Source organism: Miniopterus schreibersii (assembly GCF_964146895.1).
Source record: "Miniopterus schreibersii genome assembly, chromosome: 14".
NCBI classification, from domain to species: Eukaryota; Metazoa; Chordata; class Mammalia; order Chiroptera; family Miniopteridae; genus Miniopterus; species Miniopterus schreibersii.
The window spans coordinates 5,429,634-5,445,819 of NC_138114.1; the positions used below are offsets into that span (position 1 = coordinate 5,429,634).

The 16,186-nt window shown below is 44.3% G+C and overlaps 1 protein-coding gene across 4 annotated transcripts in view; it reads left to right on the top strand.

Moving 5' to 3' along the window:
* Window positions 1–5,961: 5,961 nt before the first annotated feature.
* The window catches only part of MAPK8 (mitogen-activated protein kinase 8), a 120,442-nt gene continuing 110,217 nt past the window's right edge, over window positions 5,962–16,186 (top strand). For all 4 annotated transcript variants that reach the window (XM_081158699.1, XM_081158697.1, XM_081158698.1 and 1 more), the window contains exon 1: window positions 5,962–6,159. The gene's annotated coding sequence lies outside the window, so the exon portion shown is untranslated. The remainder of the gene's footprint in view (window positions 6,160–16,186) is intronic.

Consider the following 16,186-nt stretch of genomic DNA (forward strand, 5'->3'; position numbering starts at 1 on the left):
GGCAAAATCCACTGGGCTGGAAGAAATTGTAGGCTAAGAAATTGTAAATGGGGCAGAGGGTCCATGCTGAGATATCTGATGGAAAGCCTTCTTCCTAATTTATATTTATTTAAAACAACAGCAAGCGTTTTATTTATCAGTTATAGGACTTCAACAACTTATTCTTTCCCTTCCATTTAATTCCCTTTATTTTTTTCTCCAAAAGATAAATATTAAATATCTTTAATATCTGAGTGTGGATGGAGAGAAGACAATTTATCATAGGTATACCTAAGCTGTGGGAGGTGGGTGCAGAGCATTAGAAAGAGCCAGAATGAAAGTAAGGACTAAGAGAGAACTTGAACACAAAAGCTAGTGTGCGGCCCATTGTCCAGTCCTGTTTGCTCTGCAATTTTAAAGAACATAGAATCTGCTGGCTCTCAATCTTGGCCACACATCACACTCACCTGAGGGGCTTTGTGAAGGCTGCAGAAGCCTGGGCTCCACTCCAGACTCTGAAGAAGGATCTCCAGAAGTGCAGTCTGGGCGTGGGTAGTTTTAAACGCTCCCAAGCTGATCTGAAGGAGCAGGCCGGCTTGAGAGCTGTGTTCTAGAGCAGCGGTTCTCAGACCTGCGGCCCTAGAAATGCAGGCAGACCTCCTTTGATCGCGCTTCACTACATCAACATTCAAGATGTTGCAGTTTTTACAAACTGAAGTTAAGACCCTCCACCAGCATAAAGATTAGAACTCGCTTTGTTGCAGTGATCTGGAATGAACCCACAGTATCTCTGAGGTGAGCCTGAACTTGGAGGGCTCCTTCAAACGCAGGGGGCCGGGCCCCTCCTAAGGCTTCTATTTAAGCGTGTCTGGAGTGAGTCTGAAAATTTGCATCTCTGACATGTTCCCTGGTGATGCTGATGTTGCTGCTCTGGGGACCACAATTTGAGAACCAATATCTTAGAGGCATAAATGCTGTTTTTTCTGTGAAAACATGCATGTGTATTCCATCTATAGACTTGACTAGCTGGTTTGTCTCTCTCTTGTGTGCACCTGGAAGCCATTTGTGCACGTGGTGGTGAAGCCCAAGCACAGAGGGGGTACTGCTTGTAAGTTCAAATCAGAGAACCACCCGCTTCTATCTCCACTTATTTTGTTCAAGTTGTGATTGAGGAACTGTGCTCATTTTTGGTCCTGTCCTACCCCTGACAAAATAAGCCTTACTTCTTTGCAGATGGGAAGATAATTTGCATGATGAGAGGCCATGTTTTCTTTAGTTGTGCAACCAGAAACTGAGCTGCCCCTCTGGAGCCAGCAGGCTCTACCTTGAAAAAGCCCCAGAGAGCATCTCAGAGTCAGGGGCTGGCTGCCTGAGGAGTTAGTTAACCTGTTCCTCCTGTGGCGGGAGAAGTAGACTTGATCCAAGGGCATGGCTGGGAAACCAGATATGGGAGCTGGGAAGCGAGACTAGAGGAGGAGGAGGAGGGTGGTGGAGGCGGAGTGGGCCCTTCTGCAGGCCTTAGCCCCACCCGGAGCGAGGTCAGGAAACCAGAAAGTCACATAAAGTTTCAACTTTTGGGTTCTGCACCCTTGAACAGCTAGGTGTGAGACACACCTGACACCCTAGTCAAAGGCTCAGCTCCTTCAGAGAGAGAGAGAGAGAGAGAGAGAGAGAGAGAGAGAGAGAGAGAGAGAGAGAGAGAGAGTGTATGTGTGCGCGCGCGTGCGTGCGTGAGCTTGCAGTTTGGGGAGAAAGACAAGGGAGGAAGTGCTCTGGACAGGGTGCAACCTCTTCCTGACCATCCCTCAGGGCTCCAGCAGAGACTGGGTTTAGGGGGCCTGCAGCATCCGCTTCTCTCCTTCCCCATCCCAGCCACAGAAAGACTCAGGGACCAGCTGTCCCCAAGACAACTCCCCTGGGACAAGATTCAAATAAACCTGAATCCTTAACTCTTTATTTCTGAGCCCAGCCCCAAAGGTTCACAAGAAACCCTAACAGGTTGACAAGGAACTATGCCATGAGAAGGGAGGAGGCCCAGAGCCACATATGGGTTACAAAAAGCATTTTGAATTTGCAAACTATCAGAGATGAGTGCTTTCAATGACAAGGAGTGAATGTTTTCTGAAATCACACACATGCACGTATACACACGTAAACATGCAGGGTGTCCCTTCTAGATGAAGACTGGAAGATGGCGTGGTAGGCTGAGACTAAATCAGAAGCTCTCCGTGTTGAATGAGAGGCTGTGAGTCGCATTACAGAACTGGGCACAGAACTTGGGAGCTCTGTTCTGCAACACTCCTCACTTTACAAATGTTCAGGTTGTATTGTCTTTGTTACCTCCCAGTTTTTAACGTTGTCTGGTAGGAAGTAGGAGGTACCTGCCAATGCTTTCTCTGGGTATCCAATCATACTTCCCTGCCCTTCCAGGAAAGCCACACTCATGCTTCTCCTTCTAGTCGGCCTCTTCCTGTCAACAGAGTCTTCCTATCAGATGTAAAATATGCTTGTGTCTTTTTTTTAATCCTTACCTGAGGATATGATTTTTAGAGAGAGAGAAAGGGAGAGAGAGAGAAACATTGATGTGAGCGAGAAACACCATTAGGTTGCTCCAGCAGTTGTCCTGACTGGGGATCAAATCTACAACCTAGGTATGTGCCTGATAGGAAATCAAACCCTCAACCTTTTGGTGCAACGACGCTACAGCCAGTCGAACTGCCAGGCCAGTCGCTTGTGCCCACTACGCTTGTGTCCTTACTCACTGCCTGACTCATTAATATTCACCACCTCCATTTTCTCTTCTCCCATTCAGGTCCATTTGTCTCTTGTGCCAGTGGAGTTGTCTTGGGGACAGCTGGTCCCTGGGTCTTTCTGAGGCTGGGTTGGGGAAGGAGAGAAGGGGATGCTGCAGGCCCCTTAAGCCCAGTCTCTGCTGGAGCCCTGAGGGATGGTCAGGAAGATCATCTCTAATCCAATTCCGCTCTAATTCAATTCCAGCTCTAAGTACTCCAGGACCAAACCTCCTCTTATATTTGATACTATCGATCACTCTCATCTTCCTGTTTCCCTCTCCGTGTACCCCCTGGCCGCTCCCTCACAGGCTCATCCTCTCCGTGGCCATTCAATGCCAGTCCTCAAAGCTGACTCCTGGTCTTCTCGTCTTGCTCACTGGCCTCTCTCCCTCAGGCCTAGGCTAACTCATCCTTACCCAAGGCTTCAAGTCCTCACTGTCTGCCGACGATTCATCTCTTATCTACCTGAGCTCAGCTGTGTACCCAACTGCCAACTCCCATCTCTTTTGGGTAGATCGAAAGGCTTCAAACTACCTGCTCTAATGATTGTCCCACTCCATCCCTGTCCTCTTTCCATCCAGTGAACCGGCACCAGCACCCACCCTCACCCACAAGCAAGAAACCTATGGCTTTTTCTTGATGACTCCCTCTCCTTCACTGTCCACCTAATCCACCTCAAGTTCTGTGCACTGAATCTCCTGAAGGGTCTTCTTAAGATTCCCCCTCCTACTGTTTCCATGATCATCACCCTGCACCAAGCTCTACCACCTGCCGTCTGGACAACTCAAGACACATTTCTGGCCATGCCCCCCCTTTGCGGAAGCACAGCAGAGGCTTCCCATTGCACTTAGCAAAGACAAGACATTCAGCATGGGTAGATGGGCAAAGGCAAGACGCTCAGCATGGGTAGATGGGCAAAGACAAGACGTTCAGCATGGGTAGGTGGGCAAAGACCAGACATTCAGCATGGGTAGGTGGGCAAAGACAAGACGCTCAGCATGGGTAGGTGGGCAAAGACCAGATATTCAGCATGGGTAGGTGGGCAAAGACCAGACGTTCAGCATGGGTGGGTGGGCAAAGACAAGGCGCTCAGCATGGGTAGGTGGGCAAAGACCAGACGTTCAGCATGGGTAGGTGGGCAAAGACAAGACGCTCAGCATGGGTAGGTGGGCAAAGACTAGACGTTCAGCATGGGTAGGTGGGCGAAGACAAGACGCTCAGCATGGGTAGATGGCCGCGCTAGCTTTGGCCCTTTTCCAGTCTTCCTGACTCCACCTAATAACTCCCCCTTCCTTGTTCTTCCAGCAGCACTGGCCTTTCCTCAATTTCTCCAGCTACTCTGCTCCCTCTTTTCACAGGACCCTGGCACACCAAGGGACCTCTGTTTGAAATATTTTCTACCTACTTAAATCTATTCTCAGCTCAAGAGGCAGTTCTGTAATTATTAATTTCCTGGCTTTATTAATTTTGTCAACTGGTTTCATAATACTGTGTATCCATATCAATTTGTAATATATGTGCCGATCATTTTTCATTTGCTTACTGTCATTATTTCCATATTACAATGGTTAAGTCTGTGGGTTCCCTAATGTTGCTAGTCTCGTGCAGAATGAGCATGCAATAGATATTTACTGGGGAAGTAAAGGAAGGAAACAGAGAGGCCTGAGAGGGAGCGAGGAAAGGGGTGATGGAAGGTGACTTGACTTGGGGTGGTGAACACACAATACTATATGCAGATGATGTGTACACCTGGATAGAATTGTACACCTGAAACCTATATAATTTTATTAACCCATGTCACCCCAATAAATTCAATTTTAAAAAAGGCACATCTATTATACTTCAAAGCATCCTCTCCCATTAAAGGATATTTGTACCCTTGAACTCTTGTGAATCCTGAGGGGGAAAAAAAAGACACCTACTAAGAAGGGCTCCTGGGGGCTAACTGGGCTCAAATAAAAAAAGCAGAAACCTAGCAGCCCTATCTGCACAGGAACCTCTCAAGCAAACTTGTACTGCAGGGAGAGGACTGCACTGAACGGCCTGCCTGCCCTGCTTCTGCCATTTGAGCTACACCTTATAAAGGAGATCCTGGAATCCTACCCCAACCAATAGTAGTGAGACTTTGCCCATCCAATGGGAGCTGCAGCAGCTCTCCTCTGACCAATCAGGACAGTGCTTTTTGGGTCCAAACTTCAAAGGTTCTGACCCCTGATTTGCATAAGCACAGGCCAATCAGGGACCAATCGCCTGTGTGCGCACTTCACAGCCATTGGGAACAAGCCCGCCCAACGCGACGTGGGAAGACAGTCTGCTTGAACTCACTCACTTATTCAAAAATATGTATGTCTTTCATTTATTTATTCATTATTAAAGTAACATACTTTTTTCTGATTATGAACATAACTGTTCCATTTGGAAACCATGAAAAAAATGCCCAAAGTATAAAAGAGAAAGAACCAATTCACCTTTTATTCCACAGTCCAATGATGAACTACTGTTAAATTGGACATGTTTCTTTCTATGCATATACAGCATATAAGTAGGGCCATTTTATATGTGTGTAGACTCGCCCCTTTCTGTGAATGATACATTATGAACATCTTATTGTGCTGAGTTCCTTGAACACAGCGCCCCTCTCCTGCTAAAACAAGCCCCGCCGCAGGGAGGAGTGCGGCGTGGCCAGGCCCTCGCTGCGGGCACCGAGGGGCTCGCCGACCCGCAGGTCCGCGCCCCGCAGCCGGACGGGGTGGCCACAGGGCGCGGCAGGAGGGGCGCCGGGACGCCGGCAGCTGTCAGGGCGGCGGAGGGCGCGGTGCGGACTGGCGTCCTCGGCGTGGACCTCATCGTCGCCCCGCTCGAGTGCGAGCTGCTCCTCGGGCGGGTTTGCTCCGCACCCCTGCCGGCCCAGGCCCGGGAGCGCGGAGAGCGCGGAGGCTGCGGGGCCGACGCCCCGAGCGCTCGGGCCAGCGGCGGAGCGGAGGCGCCACGCGCCGCCACGTGCCGGGCAGGCCCCGCCCCCTGGCCCCGCCCTCGCCCCGCGCTCGGAGGCTCGGCCTCAGCTCCGCCTCCCGGCGACCTCCGCTAGTCCTCCGGGCCCCTAAGTAGCCCCGCCCCCAAGCCGCGGGCCCCGCCCCCACAATCCGGGCCCTGGGGCCGCCCCGCCCCCGGGCCGCTCGCGAGGCGCAGGGGCGGTGCCCTGCGCGATGACGTGCCGGGCGTGCGCGGTGACGGCCCGCGTCCCTGTTACTCAGCGGAGCGGCCGAGGCCGGACGACGCGGTCCAGAAAGCAGAGCCGTGGGCCGCGCTGGGTAACGGCCGCGGCGAGCGCCCCGACAGCGCCGCCGCCTCCCGCGGGCTTTCCTGTCGCCGTTCGCTGTGCTGCCGGGTGAGCGCGACGGACGCCGCAGGGCGCGGCTGGCCGGCGGCCCCGCGGTGTTTATGTTATTGTGCCGCCGCCTTCTCCGCCGTGACCCCCGCCTGTGGGTGGGGGCGGGCGCGCGGGGGACGCGCGGCGGGCGGGGCGGCGCGGAAACAATTGCGGCCCGGGAGGCGGGGGCCGGCCGGGGGCTCGGGGCTGCGGGACGCCGCGGGCCCCGGCCGCTCGCCCCCATTCTGCCGCCCCAGCTCCGCCCGTCCGTTCTCGCGCGGGTCCCACGTCCACGTCGAGAGGGGAAAATGGAGCGGGAGCGGGGAGGGGGTGGCAAGTTCTGAAGCACTTTGGCGAAGGTCGGGACTGAGGCGCCCGGGTGGCCCGCCGCGCCCTGGCTGCCACCCCTGCGGTGGGCACCCGCGGAGAGCGCTGGGGCCCCCCGGCCGCGACGCCGGCCCACCCTCCACGGGGGCCGTGTTTTGTTTCGCGGTGGTTCCTTTGTGTTAACGTTCTGGGCGAGCGCGGCGCGGAAAGGGCCGGGTGGCCTTCGGCTCCGGGCTGCGACGGGGCCGGGCCCTGGGCTGGGCGGGAGGTGGCCATCGAGCTCGGCGCGGCTCCAGTGGTCGGCGCGCATTTCTCTTGAGGGTCACTCGCTGGTGACCTTTTGACTTTTTCACCCCGCCCTCCCATCTCTTTGTCTCGTACTTGGGTTCCCGGTCCTTAGGTGGTAGATCCAAGTCCATTTTAAAGTATTTTGATTAACACTTTTAATTTCTGAAAGTTCCTCATCAGATGTTTACATGCTGAGTGGCTAGTACCCGACAATGTTGAGTGGTTACTATTTTTACCTCTGAAATTCAGTGGTTTTTCCGGTAGAATTCTGGTTTGTCAGCCCCTTGTGTTTTAACAAGCACCTTCTTGGCAATTAGAACGTGTATTTCATTCATTCCGTTCGTTCATTCATTCAGCAGCTGTTCAGTACTGGACCCTGATGGAGAGTGCAACCTCGGTGGTTGGTGCCAGTTTAACTGCTGACAGGAACCCCCAGTTTGGGGTGCAGTGAAGAAGGAAACTATCCAGTGCAAGCGGCGCAGCAGTGCCCTGTGCGCTGTGAAAACAGCACAGCTGTGGAACAGCCCTGGGGCTCGCCCCTTACCCAGGGTGGGCTCTGTGCTCGTGGGCCGCCTGCGGCGCTCCCATCGGTGCCTTTGGCTCAGGCCTGTGCTGCTCGACCCCACTGAGCCTTTCAGCTCACCTAGGGAGTCCTGCGGCCTGGAGCAGAGGCGGCTGGCTTATATGGACCGAAGTCCCAGCGCCTGCTCCCTGATTGGCCTGTGCTTATGCAAATCAGGGGTCAGAACCTTTGAAGTTTGGACCCAAAAAGCACTGTCCTGATTGGTCAGAGGAGAGCTGCTGCAGCTCCCATTGGATGGGCAAAGTCTCACTACTATTGGTTGGGGTAGGATTCCAGGATCTCCTTTATAAGGTGTAGCTCAAATGGCAGAAGCAGGGCAGGCAGGCCGGCCGTTCAGTGCAGTCCTCTCCCTGCAGTACAAGTTTGCTTGAGAGGTTCCTGTGCAGATAGGGCTGCTAGGTTTCTGCTTTTTTTATTTGAGCCCAGTTAGCCCCCAGGAGCCCTTCTTAGTAGGTGTCTTTTTTTTCCCCCTCAGGATTCACAAGAGTTCAAGGGTACAAATATCCTTTAATGGGAGAGGATGCTTTGAAGTATAATAGATGTGCCTTTTTTAAAATTGAATTTATTGGGGTGACATGGGTTAATAAAATTATATAGGTTTCAGGTGTACAATTCTATCCAGGTGTACACATCATCTGCATATAGTATTGTGTGTTCACCACCCCAAGTCAAGTCCCCTTCCGTCACCATTTATCCCCCCTTTGCCCTCTTCTACCTCCCCCCACCCCTATCCCTCTGGTCATCATACTTTTGTCTGTGTCTTTGGGATTTTGTTTTTGTTTTTTGCTTAATCCCATCACCTTTTTCACCCAGCCACCCAGCCCCTCCCCTCTGATAGCTGTCAGTCTGTTCTCTGTATGTAAGACTTTGTTTCTATTTTGTTTATTAGATTCCCCATATAAGTGAAATCATGTGGTTCTTGTCTTTCTCTGACTGGCTTATTTCACTTAGCATAATATTCTACAGGTCCATCCATGCTGCCATAAAAGGTAAAATTTTTTTCTTTTTTATGGCCAAGTAATATTCCATTGTAACTTGAAAGACTATAAGCACCCCTATGTTCATTGCAGCATTATTTACAATAGCCAAGATTTGGAAACAGCCCAACTACCCATCAGTAGGTGAGTGGATAAAAAAGCTCTGGTACTTTTACACAATAGATGTACTTTTAAATAAGGAGATTATACAGGGTGGGCAAACGTAGGTTTATAGTTGTGTGTACGTGAAACATAGTTTATCCTTATATTATTATTTATTAATTATTGTATTATTTTCCATATGAACAACTGTAAACCTACTTTTGCTTTACCCTGTATAAGTGATGTGTGTTAAAGAAGATACAGTTTTATAATAGGTCATTTTGCTATTTTTTTAGTAATAGATCTGGAACTTCTAGCATAATGTTATATTAGAAAGTAGAGTTAGATTTTGATCTAAGTGTACAACAGCTTTTATTTATTTCTAAATTTAACTTTTCAGTGTTACAGTCTTATAGCCTTATAGTCATTTGTAATGTTTACCTCAGATTTTCCTGCTGTGGGCTAAGCCTAGGCGGTCAGATTCTATAAGTGAGCAGGTTAGTTCTGTGCCTGACAAAAACTGGCAAAGTGGGACTTCCTTTAGGACAAGCCTGTCTTACATCTGTGTCTTCAGCACCTGGCCCGGAATATTAGTAAATGTTCAAAAACGCCAGATTGGTGAGCAGCTCTTTACCATTGATAATATTTAAAATCAAACCTTAAAAAACCCCAAAAAACATTTAATGTTCTCTGTAAAGTTTTGGAAGCCTCAATCAAACTGTCACTTCCAAATGGCTAAATGATCAGTTCATATCTATTCTCATGGCAGTAGTGGCTTTTAAATTACTTCAGTATCAATTATGTTTTTGTCACTTTTAAACCATTCAGCATCCTAAAAGAAACCCTTATCTCAAATGTATGTCTTTGTGTATCTGTGTATTATCTTTCTGTTTTTCTGTCTCATACACATGCACAGACAGACAGTGATATTTCAATAGGGGTCTAAAATGATTGCAGTTAACCTTTTGTGAATATTACGTGAAAAGTTTCTGATGACTCTTTTAAGTGGAAAAATTAGAACAAAGGGAACAAGCTCTATAAAAGTTTTAGAAATGTTTAATTCCAATAACATTTTAGAAATGTTTGCTGGAAATGTTTAATTTCAAATTCTTCCTTTACTAGTACTATTGGTAAAGCATATGGGCCTCAAACTCAAAATAATAGCAATTTATCCAAGTTGCATTTTATTTCCAGTCACTACGTAATAAATTTTAGCATTTGTTTTGGATATGAAAGAATTTGGGGTGAGCTTGTTACCTGATGTAGAGTACAAATAAACAAGAGAATGATACCTTATTAAAATAATGGATGTCAATCTTAGTTAAGGTATGTCAGATTCCAGTAAGGTTATTGATAAAAATCCTTTAGCAGTAGCTCACTGTTGGGCAACGGTCAAGCCAGAGGCTTTTGTTTGTTTCTACTTTCTGTTGATTTTTATATATATATATATATATATATATATATATATATATATATATACACATATATATATATACACACACACACACACACACACACACACACATATATATTATTTATTTCAGAGAGAGGAAGGGAGAGGGGGAGAGAGAGAAGCATCAGTGATGAGAGCGACATCATTGATTGTCTGCCTCCTGCATGCCCGCTGCTGGGGATCGAGCCCACAACCCAGGCATGTTCTCTGACTGGGAATCAAACCTTGATCTCCTGGATCGTTGGTCGATGCTGAACTGCTGAGCTGTGGGCGCCAGGCTATTTTTTGTTAGTTTAAAAAAAATCACCATTGTTTAGATATAATTTATGTACCATAATATTGATGCGTTTAGAGCCTGCATCACCACCAGTTCCAGAACATTTTCATCACTCCAGGAAGAAATCCCCATACCCACTAGCAGTCACTCCCCATTCCCCTGTAAATTATGTTTAAAGGAAGAGAGAGCACTGATTCTGTTAGCAAGTTTATTCCATTAATGTTTGAAAAGGCCTCCTTTTAAATGTCCTGGCAGAATTAGATCCTGGGAGAATGGCCAGTTGGAAGGGAAATTAGTTTAGGAATATATTCTACCAAAATTAATAAGGTTAGAATCTTAACTATTTGCTCAATGTCTGATACGGAAATGACCTTGTGAAGATACTAAATGTTCAGTGAAACAACTTGAAGTAATTTGTTACTACTCAAACTATCCTAGTTGTAATTCTTCTTAGTCTGCTTTGTCATTAAATTGAGTTTTGACATATTTAGTCATCTAGATAAGTTGAAGTGCTTTGTGGCACTTGTAGAAATATAATGTCTGACGTTAAGATGCCAGCTCTGTGGAGGTCTCTGGTCAAGTCAGTGGTACGGTCAGTAGCCTTTCTGATCCACGAGTAGCCTTTCTGATCCACGTAGTGCAAGGAAGTCATTATAGCCACATAGCTTTAAATATGAATCATTGGCATATTTCATTGAGTTGAGATGCTTATTGTCTTAGTCATGAGCTCTTTACATGAACATTTAGAAGCTTTGTCGTCTTCTTATGCAGATTGACTTGAACTTTGATGTCAGAAATGAGTTCTGAGTCAAAGGACTTTACTACCTAAAAGATTACAGGATTACTGAAATAAGAGTCTTTCTATCAGTCAGGGCAGTAGGTAGAATCAGACCTGGGTTCACTTCTCTGTTCTGTTGTCTGGACTTTGTCATCAACAAACCCTAGAGCCTTAGCAAGTTGTTTATGCTTTTTTGATTTAGAGCACTAACTGAGACTGTTCGAACTTTTTTTTTTTTTTTTAATAGAAAGATTGTTCTCCAGATAGGTGGTTCTTCAGAAAATATACTGGGACAAAAAGAGCCTTATTAGGTGATAATCAGAATCCCATGTCAAGAACAGCAATGACAGTGGGACCATTTGTAATTTTCAGAAGCAAAATAAGTTGTTGAGTCAGATATTTTCTGTAATATCCATACTTATAAAACAAATAAAAAGCACCACTGTAAGCTAGGAGTTCTTTCAAGGATAGATTTTATGTATTCCATGGTGCCAGGTTTACTAACAAGACTCTACTCAGGACTGACTTAGTGGAAGATGTGAAAGTGAATTTATTAGCCTCAAGAAACTTATGATCAGGGATGGGACTTAGGCATAGCCAAACAGTGAATATATGTTCTTTCAAAAGATTTATGAGAGATCTTCTCCCAAACAGACATCTACCACAAATCTCTGGGCAGGCCAAATTCATTGAAATCCAGTTTTTAAAATTATATCTGAGTGTGATAAGGCCTTTTAGAAAAATTATTAGCTGCCATTCCTTTTCAAGGTGGTGGGTTATATCACACTGTAGCAAATATAGACAACATATATCTGTGTATCCTAGGAAGTTAAGGAGCCCAAACTTAATAGTGGTTGCTGGCATGGGCTTTAGGGTCACCTCTGAGTTCCAGTCCATGCTCCAAATCTAACTAACTATATGGCATAAGCTAGTTTAGTTTATGTAACATCTTTTGACCTGGTTTGTTATCTGTCAAAGGAGAATAATAATAGCACATAATCTCACAGGGCTGTGGGGTTGAGTAAGGTACTGCATGTACAATGCCTGGAACGCTAGATGTAAGTATTCAGGAAATTTTAGCTATTGTTATCACTTATTATTTTTAACTTGGAACAAATGCAAAATGCCAAGTAAATTTAAAACCAATTTGATGTACAGGATACATTCGCAATCTCCAGAATATGACAGTTGTTTCCCTCTGCATCTCTGAGGAGTTTATTTAAATTTGATTGCCTCACCTCATCTGAATTGACTGAAATGATTTAACATTTGGATCAGTAATCTCTTCTGCCTGAAAAATTGGAAATGTTCCAAAAGTATATATTAAAAGGAAATTTTTTTGCCACATTCTCTAATACAAAGTTGTTTTGCCACTTTACGTCTCCCTCCCGCAGAGAATTGCCTAAGCTTTCCTCAGTTTATTTTGATAGATATCTAAAGGAATGGGAATCCAGGAGCTGGGAATAGCTTTATCATGTGCCCACGTTTGAAGAAAATGGAATGCTGCTTCATCTTTTAAATTTCATCTTACTTGGATCTTTGCTTCTATGTGAAGATTGCAGATTTGTCAGAGACCTTGTAACCACAGCAGTTCATTAAGCATTTTCTAGAGGTCTAGAAAAATGAGGGAAGTGATTTATAAATAACACCCGGAAGTATTATCTTTTGTGTGTTTTTCTAGGTTTTCTGTATAGTGTTTCTACTGTTATAGCCATACATCAAGTTTCTTTCTCCTCCTTGAGATAACAACTCTGAAATGATGCTGGCTTTGCATAGGAACTATTTATTGAGAATAAGTACTAATAGGTATTAAGTGATGTGAGAGCCAGTCATTGTTTTCTTTCAGTGAGTATAACTTGATGAGAGAGGACAAACCCAAGTGCATTTATGTCCTAATGAAAGGAACCAAATATTGCTAGGCATTTCATTAGGAATCTTTAGTCATCAGGCCTGATAGCTGGGCTTTGGGGTATTTGGGGACATCCAAACTATGCATTTTGGATTGCTGAGGGGCCCAAGCCCCAACATATTTCTGGGGGCACCTGAAAAAAACCCCCAGCTCCTCCTTTTAAAATACACTCACTAGATAAACCACAAAAAACAAGATGTCTTCTACTTTCTAGTTAAAGTTGAGAATGTGGTACAGATTACTCAAAATCTAAATCATAAGAAAATGCAAACCTTATGGTCACCTCAAATCCATTTTGGAACAGAACAAGATATCAAAATAAGTGTATGAAGAGCACATAGTAGAAAAGATGCTACTCGAGTACCTAACTGGAGTCCTCAAACTCTTCATGTTGAAGCTCTGAACATGTAAGACTAGATCTGTGCTGGTAGCACTTTCTTAAGCCTTTTTCTTATATTCAGAAGAGTGGGCTTCACTGCTTCCTGTTGCTGACAGGCCCAAGCCCCAACATATTTCTGGGGACACTAAGAAAGAAAAACAGCCCAGCACACCTGCTTTGCTTGGCACAGGGCATCAGAAACATTGATGTTGCTATTTCCTAAAAGCTGTTAATGGGAGTGGAAACTCACCATTCCCTGACTTACTCCTAAAAGGGTATCTCAGATACCATTTGGGTCAACCACAAGTGAGATAAATAAAGGAAAGCCACCGTTGTATAGATTTCCCTGTAATGAAAAAGGGTCCCTTTATGATCAATACAAACAAAAACCGAAGCATCTGGCTTTGTCTGTTACTGTTGCACGGAAAGAGTTTTAGTGATTTTTACTAACATTTTATTTATCTTTTGACTAAGTAGTGTATTCACTTTGATTTAAAATTTCAAAGATTTAAAAAGATATACAGTAAAAAGTTTGCTTTCTACTCTGTGCAGCCACCCAACTCCTCTACATGGAAATGTGTTTAGTTTCTGTGAGTCTTTCCAAAGATGATTTATGTCTGTGCAAGTAAATAGATAGATAATTCCTTGTCCAGACCCTTAGTCCAGGTGTATTTCAGAAATAACGGTGGGTTGTTTGTTTTTTTTTGGGGGGGGGGTGCTGTAGAAAGGTAATATAAGTGCATCTACTATATTATCCAAAATCCCTAGTAGGAAATGGGGTAGCATCCCATAATCAAACACTTTAATATGTCTGTATTAAAAGCATAAATAGTACAATAGGTAGGTTAAATAAAGATAATAACGAATTATTGGAATTTTTTCTCAGGTTTTGACACCAAATAGGTTTGTACTAACCTTATGTTTTTAAATTATTTTTCAGAGGTTATGGAATTCAGATTGCCTGTTAGGGATTGTGTGTCTTACATAGTATATAATGTATAACCTCTGCCCTCCCCCCTTTTTTATTTAAGTTGTATACCATGCACATTACCTTTTGTTTTTAACAATATAGCTTAGAGATGATTTCACGTTAGTCATATCAGTACATAAATAGTATGCTTTTTTTTTTTTTTTTAACACCTTGATGATATGCCATTTGTCTTAGTAAGCTTGGGCTGCTATCACAAAAATACCATAGACTGGGTGGCCTAAACAACAGACATTTATTTCTCACAGTTCTAGAGGCTGGGAAGTCCAACAAGATGCCTAGAGATTTGGTTCCTGGTGAGGACTCTTCCTGGCCTTCTTACTGTGTCCTCAATGGGGAGAGAGTGCTCTGCTCTCTCTTCCTCTTTTTTATGACACTGATCTCATCATGGGCTCCATCTTCGTGCCTCTTGTAACCTAATTATCTCCCAAAGCCCCACTTCCAGGTATTAGGGCTTCAACGTACGGATTTTGGGAAGACACAAAAATTCATTCTATAATACCATTATAGAGGTGTAACATTTACTTAACTAGCCCCTTTTTCACATACATTTAGATCGTTTTCTTTCTTTTGCTATCAAAAGCTGTGATGCAGTTGATTATCCTGCACGTACATCATTTCACAGTTGTATAGAAGTGTATAGAATACATTGCCAGAAATGGAATTGCTAGGTTATAGTGTATGTGCATTTATAATTTTGGTAGATATGGCCAAAGTACCATATCTAGAGGTTGTTTCAACTTACATTCACCTGCACATCTTCTTTCCACATCACCATTATGAGTGAGATTAAACATCTTTTGTCTTTTAAGGACTCTATATCTTTATTGTGACCTCTGGTTTTCTATCTCTTTGTTACTCTTTCTTAGATTTATAGGATTTATTTTTATATTAGGGAAAATAGCCCTATGCTATTTTTTGGAAATATTTTTTCCAGTTTACTGTTTGCTTTTTAAATTTGTTTATGATGGCTTTGCCCTGCTGATTTTTTTTTCAGTAATTGAACTTACCAATCTTTGCTGGTTATTTTGCATATTAATTAACATTTGTATATTTAAAAAAAAAAACAACGCTTTTTAAATTATCTTATTTATAATAGCTCTGTAATTTAACTTTTTTTTTCAGGTGTAAATCATACCATCCTTTTACTTTAATTTCTTTTCCAGCTTAAAATATTTTATTTATTTTTGAAATATTTTTTTCAATTACAGTTTACATTCAGTATTATTTTTTATTAGTTTCAAGTGTACAGCATAGTGCTTAGACAATCATATACTTTACAAAGTGGTCCCCCAATATTTCCAGCACTTACCTGGCACCATACATAGTTATTACAGTATTATTGACTGTATTTCCTGTGCTGAACTTTATATCCCCATGACTGTTTTGTAACTACCATCTGTACTTCTAATCTTTTCACCTTTTCACCCAGTCCCCCAACCCCCCTCCCCTCTGACAACCATCAGTCTGTTCTCTGTGTCTGTGAGTCTGTTTTTGTTTTGTTTGTTTGTTTATATTGTTCATTAGATCCCACATATAAGTGAAATCATATGGTACTTGTCTTTCTCTGACTAACTTATTTTACTTAGCATAATACCCTCTAGGTCCGTCCATGCTGTCACAGATGGTAAGATTTCATTCTTTTTATGGCTGAGTAGTATTCCATTGTGTAAATGTACCACAGCTTTTTTGTCCACTCATCTACTGATGGGCTCTTGGATTGCTCCCAAATCTTGGCTATTGTAAATAATGCTGCAGTGAACATAGGGATGTACATATTCTTCTAATTAGTGTTTCAAGTTTCTTCAGATAAATTCCCAGAAGTTCGAGGAGTCATAAGGCAGTTCCATTTTTAATTTTTTGAGGTAACTCCATACTACTTTTCACAGTGGCTGCACCAATCTGCATTCCCATGAAAATTGCACGAGGGTTCCCTTTTCTCCACATTCTCACCAACACTTGTTATGTGTTGATTTATTGATGA